Source organism: Phodopus roborovskii, unplaced genomic scaffold, assembly GCF_943737965.1.
Source record: "Phodopus roborovskii unplaced genomic scaffold, PHOROB, whole genome shotgun sequence".
Classification (NCBI taxonomy): Eukaryota; Metazoa; Chordata; class Mammalia; order Rodentia; family Cricetidae; genus Phodopus; species Phodopus roborovskii.
The window spans coordinates 5,258,380-5,270,112 of NW_026126613.1; positions in this window are offsets into that span (position 1 = coordinate 5,258,380).

The window sequence follows — 11,733 nt, forward strand, 5'->3', positions numbered from 1 at the left end:
GATGCATTTCTGTATCTTTTTAAAAGACAATAAGGCCACTCTCTGCATTCTCAAATTTCTGAGAATTACAGAAATCATTAAAGATACTTGCTTTAAAATATCAGTTGAAATGGCCAAAATCTGGCCAGGCATAATGGCTCATTCATGAGATTCCAGTATTTGGGATATGGACATAGGATTAGGAGCTAAAGAGCAGCCACACTTATATAACTGTTTAAATTCAAGTGTATATTGATGGGAAACTGTCTCAAAAGTTAAAAAGAAAATGTAAAAAAAGTACTAAAGTCAAATTACTGTTTCCTTATTCAATATTTTATTAATTCTGATAATTTCTAACATTTTCCTTCGGTGTACTATCCACCCTGGCACCCCAATTCTTCTCACATATTCTGTCTCTACTTTCCCACCACCAACATATAAGTATTACTGAACCCAGTTTGTGCTAGCCATATATTCATGGATAAGAAATCATTCACTCAAGCATGGTCTATGTATAAGAGGGGATACCTATAAACAAAGCCATCAACTGTCAGTGATTTGGCAGTTAATTTGGCCAGTAATTAGCTACTCCTCAAACCCCTTATGAAATATTGATTGGCTTCATGTTATGCAGATCTTGTGACTATGGTTTCTGTGAGTCCATCAAAGGAGTTGCTATCTTCTACAGGTGACAAGGTTTTATTTCAGTACTCTGTGATGTCTGGTCCTCATGTTATTTCTAACTTCTCTTTCTCTGTGGATCTCGGCCTTTAAATATAGATATAATATAGATGTCTCATTTTACTGAGAACTCCACATGATCTTATTCTATCCAATAATCACTTTCATAGCATGAAGATCCTTCTCCAAATTAGATTAAGTGCCCATCTAATCTATAGTTGTAGAGATAAGAATTTACAGAGCCTTTCACTGTGGTTTCTGTTTAGCAAAACATCAATTATGGGTTCACTTTCTTATTTCTTCTTCATAATTTTCCCCAAAATGTTAATCTTTATTACAGATGAATTTTGTTCTATGGTTTAACTATGTGCAACCTAATACTGAACATTGAAACTTTACTTCATGTATGTTTCTGCTATCTCTTCCTTCTGTCCCTGCTTTTTGTATAAAAGTCTGACTCCTTCATATTCTCCTTGTACTCATTAAGTTATTGCTAATTGCATTTTTTAACCTTATTCCATATTAATGGTGTTATGTTCCTGTGTAAAGTATGACGTATCTGCAGTGCTTAGCTAGCTGCTATTACTAATACTATATTATCTATGAAATGTTCATCATTTATTTTCCAGTTTTGCCTATTGATAATCTTGTTAAAAAATCATAGGTTTATATGAACCTACCACTTAGTAATAACATTGCATTTTTAAATACCTTCATGTTCACCAGGAATGGTGGATAGAATAGATACTTAAGGATGGATGGAACTTAGGGGATAGAATAAGAACTTTAAGCAGGAAAATAGATGGAGGAGGGAGACTGGGGATTGAATATGGGAAGACAACTAAAATTAAGACCCATTAGAGGGGTAGTATGGGCGATAAGAAAGTGCCAACTGAACATCTGTGTCATAAAATGCAAAATCATTACCAAAATGGGTTACTTCTAATTGAGTTTTTGTCTGAATGGGTCCCATGTGTCCCTACAAACAGCCGAGTATGTTGTCAAGCAAAGCCACATAGCTGAAGGCAAAACCCACAGAAATTATCAAATACAGAGAAGTCAAGATGGTGCCCACCTAGAGCCATTATTCTGCAGAATAGTGTTCTTGGTATTGGAAGGTACTCTGAATGCTGTCAGAAGAGAAATGTAAACACCAAAACAGCTGCAAAACTTTCAGTCTACAATAGTAACTGGTTTAAAAACATGCTAGTGTAATGTTGGTTCAAAGATGGGGGGGGGGATCAAGCACCATCTGATTGACTTAAGGCTCAGTCCATGAGGTAGTAGCCATACCCAACAGTGTTTGGTTGATCAAGAACCTAAGACTATAGAACCCAAGGCCCTACAATAAAATAAAATACTACTGTTCTACTAAGGGAATACAGTAATAAAGTCACTCCTAATCTCATTCTGTTTTCCTTATGGATTAGTGCCATCCTTAGTCATCTTCAGAGAGCCTACATCCTGAAGCAAACAGGAACAAAAACAGAGACCCTTGTCCTGACAATATTCAGAGAATATCAGATCTTAGTAAATTCTGCCCTAAATAGGATATCTACATGAAATCCTTGCTCTCATGTCTGTTACATAATCTACTGCTATTTCATCCAGCAATTGCAAAATATTAAGTTAGAAGCCTCCTTCTTTGGAAGTGTTCTGGCCACTCAGGATGCAGCCTGTTTACATTTTTATTCCTGAAAGTACTGGTTCTGTTGTTTCCACTAAGGGTAGGTAGCTTAAAGCTAGTTAAACTAAGTCTATATTGTTCTATTTATAAATGAGACTCGAGATTGAAATGCTAGTGTGAAAATCTACTAGCTCAGAGAGGCTAAGTAGAATCGAGATAATATTCTGTACTTGCTGGCATCTCCCAAAAAGCCTTTTATTCTGCTCCATCGAGCCAAAAAAGCTGTGCCACTTATAATACCTCCCTATTACTTCCTAGTCATCTTCATATCTCTTCCAGAGTCTCACAGCTTTTCTATGATTACCTATCTGCCAACTACTTGTGAATTCAGCATCCAGACACAAGTAAAAGTAAATATCTGGCAACAGGCCTCTCTGCAGCAGAGGAGGTAGAAAGACTATAAAAGACGGAAGGGATGGAGGACACCCAAGAAACAAGAACCTCTACACACAACAGGATGGAAGCACATATAAACTCAAGGAAACTGTATCAACATGCATCAGGTACTGCACAGGTCTAAAACATATAGGATTTCAGAGCAGAATTATGGAGTGACATGCCTCAATTCCAGAAGCTATTACCAAATGATAATCGCTTGAACATGAAAATTTAGCTTTCTTCATGTAGTCTTACTGATTACACAAATTACTCTTAAAGGTAAGCTGAATGCCCACCAGTCTATATCTGGTTCTTATATATTTTCATGAGTTCTTTTCCTTTTCTTTGTTTATTTCTTTTCTACTATTATGCTTTTTGGTTTGTATTTTAACTCATTATTTTTATATTTTATTATTATTCCTTACGTGATTGTGTGTTTTCTTTTTCTTAGAAATTTGAAGTATAATGTACCTTATAGGACACTAAAACAGATTCTGAAAAATTAGATTTAAAAGCACAAGATGATACAGTACAGTTATGGAACACCTCCTCAGATCTCCCCAGATCGCCCTTTCCTACTGGGATGGTTAACTAGTTAGTTCCAGGATACATTCCATCATGTCAAAGACTTGGAGTAGATGGTCACATTGCATCTCAGAGTCATTTTGATTTGCATTTCTCTGATAGATAAGAATGTCTTTCAGCCTTTTTTATTTCCTCTAATAAGAATTCTCTCTTCAGTTCTGTACCCTTTTTAATAGGATTATTTGGTGTTTTGGTGACTAGTTTCTTCACTTCTTTGTATATTTTGGAGATCAGCCCTCTGTCAGATGTAGGATTGATGAAGATATTTCCCCAGTCTGTGGGCTGCTGGTTGATCTTTGCAAATGTGTCCTTTGCCTTATAATAGCTTCTCAGTTTGAGGAGGTCCCATTTATTATTGTACAATCTCAATGGCTGTACTACTGGAGTTATATTCAGGAACTCATTTCCTGTGCCAATTTCTTCAAGGGTACCTTCCACTTTCTCTTCTAAGAGGTTCAGTGGGCCTGGATTTATGTTCAGGTCTTTGATCCATTTGGACTTGAGTTTTGTGCATGGTGATAGATAGACATGGGTCTATCTGCAGTCTTCTACACACTTGTGTTTGCACCTTTAGTTGAAAATGTTTTGCTCCTCCCATTGTATACATTTTGCTGTTTTGTCAAAAATCAGGTGATCTTAGGTGTGAGGGTTAATATCAGGGTTTTCTATTAGATTCCATTGGTCTACCTATCTATTTTTGTGTCAATACCAAGCTGTTTTCAGTACAATAGCTCTGCAGTAGAGCTTAAGTCTGGGATGGTGATGCCTCCTGAAGTTCATTTATTGTACAGAGTTATATTGGATATGCTGGAACTTTTGTTTTTCCATATAAAGTTGATTATTATCCTTTCAAGGTCAGTGAAGGATTGTTTGCATTTCCATGCTGATTGTATTGAATCTGTAGATTGCTTTTTTCAAGATTGCCAGTTTTACTATGTTTAGCCTACCTATCCAAGAGCATGGGAGATCTTTCCATTTTCTGGAATCTTCTTTAATTTCATTCTATAAAAACACAAGGTCCTTGCTATATAGGTCTTTCAAATGTTTGGTAACCTTACCCCAAGATACTTACATTGTTTGTGGCTATTGTAAAGGGTGATGTTTCTCTGATTTCTTTCTCAGCCACTTTGTTGTCTATATATATTAGAGCTACTGATTTTTTTAGTTTATCTTGTATCCTGCTAGTCTGCTAAAGGTGTTTATCAGCTGTAGGAGTTCCCTGGTAGAACTTTTTTGGTGACTTATGTAAACTATCATATCATCTGCCAATAGTAACAATTTAAGTTCTTTGTTTCCAATTTGTATCACCTTGATTTCCTTTGTTGTCTTATTATTTTAGTTAGTAATTTAAGTACAATATTGAAGAGATATGAAGAGAGATATGAAGAAACTTTGTTTTGTTCCTGATTTTAGAGAAATTGCTTTAGGCTTCTCTCCATTCAGTTTGATTTTGGCTGTTGGTTTACTGTATAGGGCTTTTATTATGTTTAGGTATGTTCCTGCTATCCCTAATCTCTCCAAGACCTTTGTCATGAAAAGGTGTTGAATTTTCTTGAAGGCTTTCTCAGCATCTAGTGAAGTGATTATATGTTTTTTGCTTTTTCAGTTTGTTTATACAGTGGATCACATTGATAGATTTTCATATGTTGGACCATCCCTGCAACCCATGGATAAAGCCCACTTGATCATGGTGGATGATTTCTCTGATGTGTTCTTAGATTTCATTGCCATTATTTTATTGAGTAGTTTTTTATCAGTGTTCATCAGGGATATTGGTCTGTAGTTTTTTCCTTAGTTGTGTCTATATGTGGTTTAGGTACCAAGGTAATTGAGGCCTGGTAAAAAGAATTTGGGAATGAACCTTCTGCTTCTATGATGTGGAACAATTTGAGGAGTACTGGCATTAGCTCTTCCTTGAATTTCAGGTAGAATTCTGCACTGAAGCAATCTGGCCCTGGGCTTTTTTTGATTGAGAGGCTTTGATGACTGCTTCGATTTCATTAGGATTTATAGCTCTATTTAAGTTGCTTATGTATTCTTGATTTAATTTTGGTAATTGATAATTATCCAGAAATTTGTCCATTTCCTTTGACTTTTCACATTTTGTGGAGTACAGGGGTTCACAGTATGACCTGAAAATTGTCTGGATTTTCTCATTGTATGCATGTTATGCATCCTTTTTTGTTTCTGATTTTGTTAATTTTCATGTCTCTCTCTGGTTTTTGGTTAGTTTGGAAAAAGGTTTGGTATCTTGTTGATTTTCTCAAAAAAACAACTCATTGCATTGATTTTTTTTATTGTTTTCCTGGTTTCTACTTTATTGATATCAGCCCTCAAATTAATTATTTCCTGGTGTCTACTCCAGGGTGACTTTTTTCTTTTTTCTAAGGCTTTCATTTGTGTTGTTAATGCTCTAATGTGACTATCCTCTGTTTTCTTAATATGGATACTACGTGCAATCAACTTCCCTCATAGCACTACTTTCAATAAGTTCAGGTATGTTATGTCCTCATTCTTGTTGAATTCTAGGTAGTCCATAATTTCTTTCTTTATATATTCTTTGACCCAGGTATGGTGCAATTGCACGTTGTTCAGTTTCCATGAGTTTGTAGGGTTTCTGCAATTTGTGTTATTGTTGAATTTCAACTTTAAAGCATGTTGGTCTGATAATATACAGGGAAATTCCAATTTTTTTGTATTGTTGTGGTTTGTTACATAGCCTTGTACGTGGTCAATTATAGAGAAGGTTCCTTGTGGAGCAGAGAAGAAGGTGTATTCTTTTGTGTTTGGATGGAATGTTCTATAGATATCTCTTAAACCCAATTGAGACATAATTTCTGTTAGTTCTTTAGTTTCTTTGTTAACTTTCTGTCTGGTGGTCCTGTCCATTGGTGAGAGTGGGGTGTTGAAGTCTCTCACCATGAGTGTGTGAGGTTAGATATTAGGATACCTGCACCTGCTTGCTTCTTGAGTCAATTTGTTTGTAAGATCTTTTCCCACCCCTTTACCCTGAGGTAATGACTGTCTTTGAAGCTTAGATGTATTTCTTGTATGCACCATAAGGATGGATCCTGTCTTCATATCAATTCTGTTAGTCACTTTCTTTTTATAGTCGAGATAAGACCATTAATGTTTAGGGAAAGTAAGGACCATTGATTGTTAATGCTTGTTTGTTTTAGATTTGTTGTTGGCAGTGGTATTGTGAATATATTTTCACTGCTTTACCCTTGGGTTCTGGTTAAGTGGGATTATTTATTGCCTATGTCTTTTTGAGCATAGTTAACCTCCTTGGGTTGGAGTTTTCCTTCCAGAACTTTCTGTGGGGCTGAATTTATAGATATGTATTAAGAAAATCTGGCTTTGTCATTAAATAATTTGTTTTCTTCTATAGTAATTAAAAGTTTTGCTTGGTAGAGTATCTGGGGCTGGCATTCATGGACTCTTATTTCTTGTATAACATCTATTTAGGGCCTTCTGGCCTTGAGAGTTTCCATTGAGAATTCAGGTGTAATTTTGATATGTCTGCCTTTATGTTACCAGGTTTTTTCCTTCACTGTTATTAAGATTCTTTCTTTATTCTATCTTACGCATTATGATTTTTATGTGTCAATGTTTTTTTTTCCCCTTTGGTCTAGTCTATTTTTTGTTCAGTATGCTTCTTGTACTTTCATGGGCAAGTCCTTTTTCTTATTGAGAAAGTTTTCTTCAATGATTTTTATTGAATATGCTTCTGCACTTTTGAGCTGGGTTTCTTCTTCTTCTATGCCTTTTATTTTTAGGTTTGGCCTTTCACAGTGTCCCAAATTTCCTGGATGTTTCTTGATAAGGAATTTGGATTTAAGATGTTCTTTGGTCCATGAATCTATTTCCTCTAGTTTATCTTCAGTGCCTGAGATCCTCTTTTCCATCTCTTGTATTCTGTTCGTTATGCTTGCATCTGTAGTTCCTGAATGTTTGCCCAGATTTTCTATATCCAGCATTCTCTCAGTTTGTGTTTTCTTTATTGTCTCTATTTCAGTTTTCATGTCTTGAATTGTTTGAATCGCTTCCTTCAACTGTTTTTTTTCTTGCCGTTTGTTGCTTATTTAAATAGATTTGTTCATTTCTTTCATTTTTTTTGGCTTAGTCTTTTCTTCTATTTCTTCCAAGTTTTTGTTTGTTTTTTCTTCTGTTTCTTCAAAGGATTTTCTCATATCATCTTTGAGAGCCTCTATCATTTTTATGAAGTTATTTTTTAAGTCATTCTGTTCTGCTTCATCTGCTTTTGTGTGATGTCTTGCTTGTCTTCTATTGTTATGTATTTTCTTGTATTGCCATATTCTCATAGCTTCTTCCAGTGGGTGCAGGTTGGGTCTACTCCCCAGGTGTGCTTAGGTGGGCCAGGAGTTCGATGTCTGTAGCTCTACCTGGTCCAATCTTTCTAGGAGGTCTCTCCTCAGGCATGGGTCTGGTGATGGGGGTCAAAGATCAGGAAGTCTGAAACTCATGGTGGTGTCAAGTGGATATGTGGATCTAGTCTGCTCAGAGCAGTTCCAATCCTTAATTTTTCTAATATTATTTGTATCTCTTTAATATTATAGTTGATGTAAATGTATGTTACTTCATTTAATATGCAACTTGAAAATATCCATCCATGAGTTTGGCTCAGTCTTTAGCTGTGGGTGTCTGCTTCGGTTTCCATCAGCTACTAGATGATGGCTCTATGAACTCCTGGAATCCACTTGTGGAGAGGGATGAGTGATTAAAAATGGGGTCATGGCCAGGCTATGGAAACCCACAGAGACAGCTGACCTGACTGATAGCTGGGACCATCATTGAACTGGCTCAGATCCTCTGAACATGGGTCTCAGTAAAAAGGACTGGGCAGTCTAAGGGACCTCTGACAGTGGAACCAGGATGTATCCCTGTTGTACATTCCCCATGGTGGTATACATCTTTAGCCTAGATGTGGGAGGGAGGGCCTAGTCTTTACTCCAATTGACTTGGCATATTTTGATGATCCCTCCTGGAAGGCATCACCCTCCCTGTGTAATGTGTGTTGGGGCATGTGATGGGATGGGGTCGGGGGCCATGGTAGTAAGGAAGGGAGGGAGAGGGAACTGGGATCAGTGTGTAAAAAAGAAAATTATATAAATTGTATTTCACATCCAACTATAATGTGAAACCAGATGGAACAATTTGCTGTAAAAAGAACAGATAGAGAACTAACTCAGTATGCCATAAAGCAGGCATTGAAGACAGGAAATAATAATAGCAGTAAAGACAAATGGATTTATTCTAGATATGTAGTTTATAAGGAAACTATCACTTACCTAGAGGACCCAACTGATGATGATGAAGTGTTTTTAACTTTCAAACAAATGAAATACTAAAATAATCAATTGTTATATTTAACTTCACTGGATGAACTGTTTGATTTAAGTTAACTTAAAATATACTCATTAAAATTTACCCTAATTCATGATGCTTAGTTAAGAAACTATAGTTAAAATATACTATTGCTTGTATTGTAATAATTAATACAAAAATCGAAACAATGATTTTCCATGTGATTTTCAGTGATCAATTTGGGGTTAAAATGATCTGTTGTCAGGAATTGCAATTCTTTCTGCTTTCCCATTGTTGTTTTTCTTGGATAGAATCTGAACATAAAGGACATGAGTGGAGTATTACAGAGGTAAAAAAGGAAGCCAGTATTTCCCAGATACAGGTATGCGTAGAGCTCTAGTCAAGATTATTGAAAGCTCTTGATTTGGCTGGCGAACTAGGATGATGGATGGGTGTGGAACTGTTTAGAGTCAGGGTTTCCATTCACAGTAGAGGACATCTTTGAAGGCATCTTATATTCAGAAAGACTCTGAAAAATAATTATAATATTTTATTTATATATTCCAGCACAGTCAGTTCCTCCACAATGACTTCTGGCTTTAGATTGTTTCTGCCTTGGACAATTACACTAGGAGAGCAATCTTCTCATTCTCTTTATTCCACTATCAACTTGGGATTCAAGCAGTATTTTATTTTATACCTGTACAGTGCAGTCATTGAACTATGTAAAGACTAGGACATATACATCAATAGGCTTTAATTGGTTTTCCCTTCTCTTCTCCACACATTTATAAAATTTCCTGCTAATAACAGACATTGCCTGCTCTTAGGACCCATATTTTTCCATTAATGAGAGTTTCAAGTTTGGACTTATGGTCTACAACATGGCATGATATTTTTCTAGCAGTACTAAGTACATAGTGTTTAACATTATTTGGAAATGTGTTTAAATGGTTAAGTGAGAATATATTTACACAGGGAAAATTATTAGGCATTACATATTGTGAAAACAATGAAATGTATTAATGTAACTATGTAGACTAGCAGACTATAGTGATGACTTTATGCTTGCTTTTATGTTATCTTGTTTGTGTATAGTAGAAGAGTCTTGAAAACCAATATTGGATATTTAATGATGTGTGTCCATGGTATTATTATTTTAACAGGTTTAAAATTGAGTAAACTGTAACAGTTTTTGATGACTTAAAACGACAGGAAACATCACGTTCACTTAAAAAGGGAGTGTGAAATGAGGTCTGTGAAGGAGAAATTACCCAGGGGATATTCTGATTTTTTTTTTTTTTTAGTTTGAAATGCTTCCCAATTCTACTTGTATGAGTTTTGTAGACAGAGCTACAAAATTAACAAACCATGAAATTCAACACCACAACAGGCAGTACCAGATGCCTGACTTTGCAGTTGCCACAGCAAAAACCAACAACTATTTTTCAAGGATTGGAAAGAAATCATTTTGCTTCCTTTGAAATTTTATACATTTGCATGCTTCATAAATACCCATTTAGAAAAGATTCATTTTAAATATATACTCTAGCTCATCCATGAAATATCAGAACAATTTTAAAATGCACTGGAGTAAAGCATCATAGTTCCTACTTACAATTATACTTTGTAGAAAATAGTGATAATCATAGATATCTCACTGAATAAAAAGTACATATCTTATCTTTATACATTTTACAGCAGATATTATTAACATTAAAACTAATATTGTATCTTCAGATGAAACAATGAAATAAGGATTAATGTTTTTCTTGTGTTAGCATGGGGTTGCTAGCTCGGCATTGCTCCCTGATTGCCTGAGAGTAATCTCTTTGACTGGGACTCCTGGGATAGAGTTGAGGCGTTGATCAGGACAGCTCAGGTGGAAAAGGGGGAGATCCCCCTTTGGGAGCCCTCTCAACTGTGATTGCCTTGAAAGAATACATTCCACTTTGACCCCCCAAAAATGGGGGGTGCTCCGAGATATGATGGGACAAGGGGTGATAAAGATCTATAACTAAAACAAAAATGAGTTCATAGTCCCTTGGGTCAGCCCGAGCCTTTTGAAAGTGCACCTTGGTCCTCTAAAGAGCCATCTCCCCACATCTCCCTATTAACTCTTTTCAGACCCCTTCCTCCCTTCCAATCTACTATGGGGGTGGCACATAAGAGGGTGGGGGAACAATCAGCCTTTTCCTTGTCAATGTTAACCCTGGTGGTAATCATCCTGCAGCTTGGTACCCATGGAAGACTCCAGACCTAAAAGACCTTAAAAAAGGCTGTCTCCGATGATGGACCTAACTCCCCCTGGGCAGAGACCATTCTCTAGGGTCTGGCTCATCATCATTGTACCACTCAAGATTGGAAAAACCTTCCTAAAGCCATTCTCTCTAGTCTTCTGTATATAAAATGGTGTGCCCCTTTCCAACATGAGTGCAATGCTTAGGCTGAGTCTGAGTGAAACTAGACCACCCAGACACCAATCCCTATTACCTATGGGATACTCTCGGGCACCCGGACCAGTTTTCAACAGGTCTAAAACATGCTGCCATTCCTGGACCCATACCTGGATAGGTGCTGGCTGTGAATGGTGCACTGAAGAAGCTGGAGGAGGGCCCAACTTAATCCTCCATAGGGGGAATTACACAAAATCCCATGGAGGACCTAGCCTCCTTTATAAAGATAGTTGAAAAAAGCCAACAAAGCAAGAGCCCTGCTAGCATGCTGTACAAATAGTTTGTTAAGATGCTAGTCTAGGAGGACACTATAAGTGAACGTAAATTAGCCTGTGCTGACTGCAAAGAAAGCAATATTGGCAGATGAATTACAGCCTCCAAAGATTTGGGATCTGCCTGCTATCAGGCAAAAATTCTGGCATCAGCATTACAGGCTGCTCACCAGGAGGACCTGGCTGCCTTGGTCTGAGTCCTAGGGGGAAAGGGAAATATTTTGGTTTGGGTGAAGCAAGGAGGGTTATTTCAAAAGAGAGTGCCCTCAGCGGGGATCAAGGATATCTCAATGCCCCTCTCATAGGCCCTAGCACTCCTATCAGGCCTGGCCCCTCATGCAAGAAGGGTTTTCCCTGGGCCAAATAG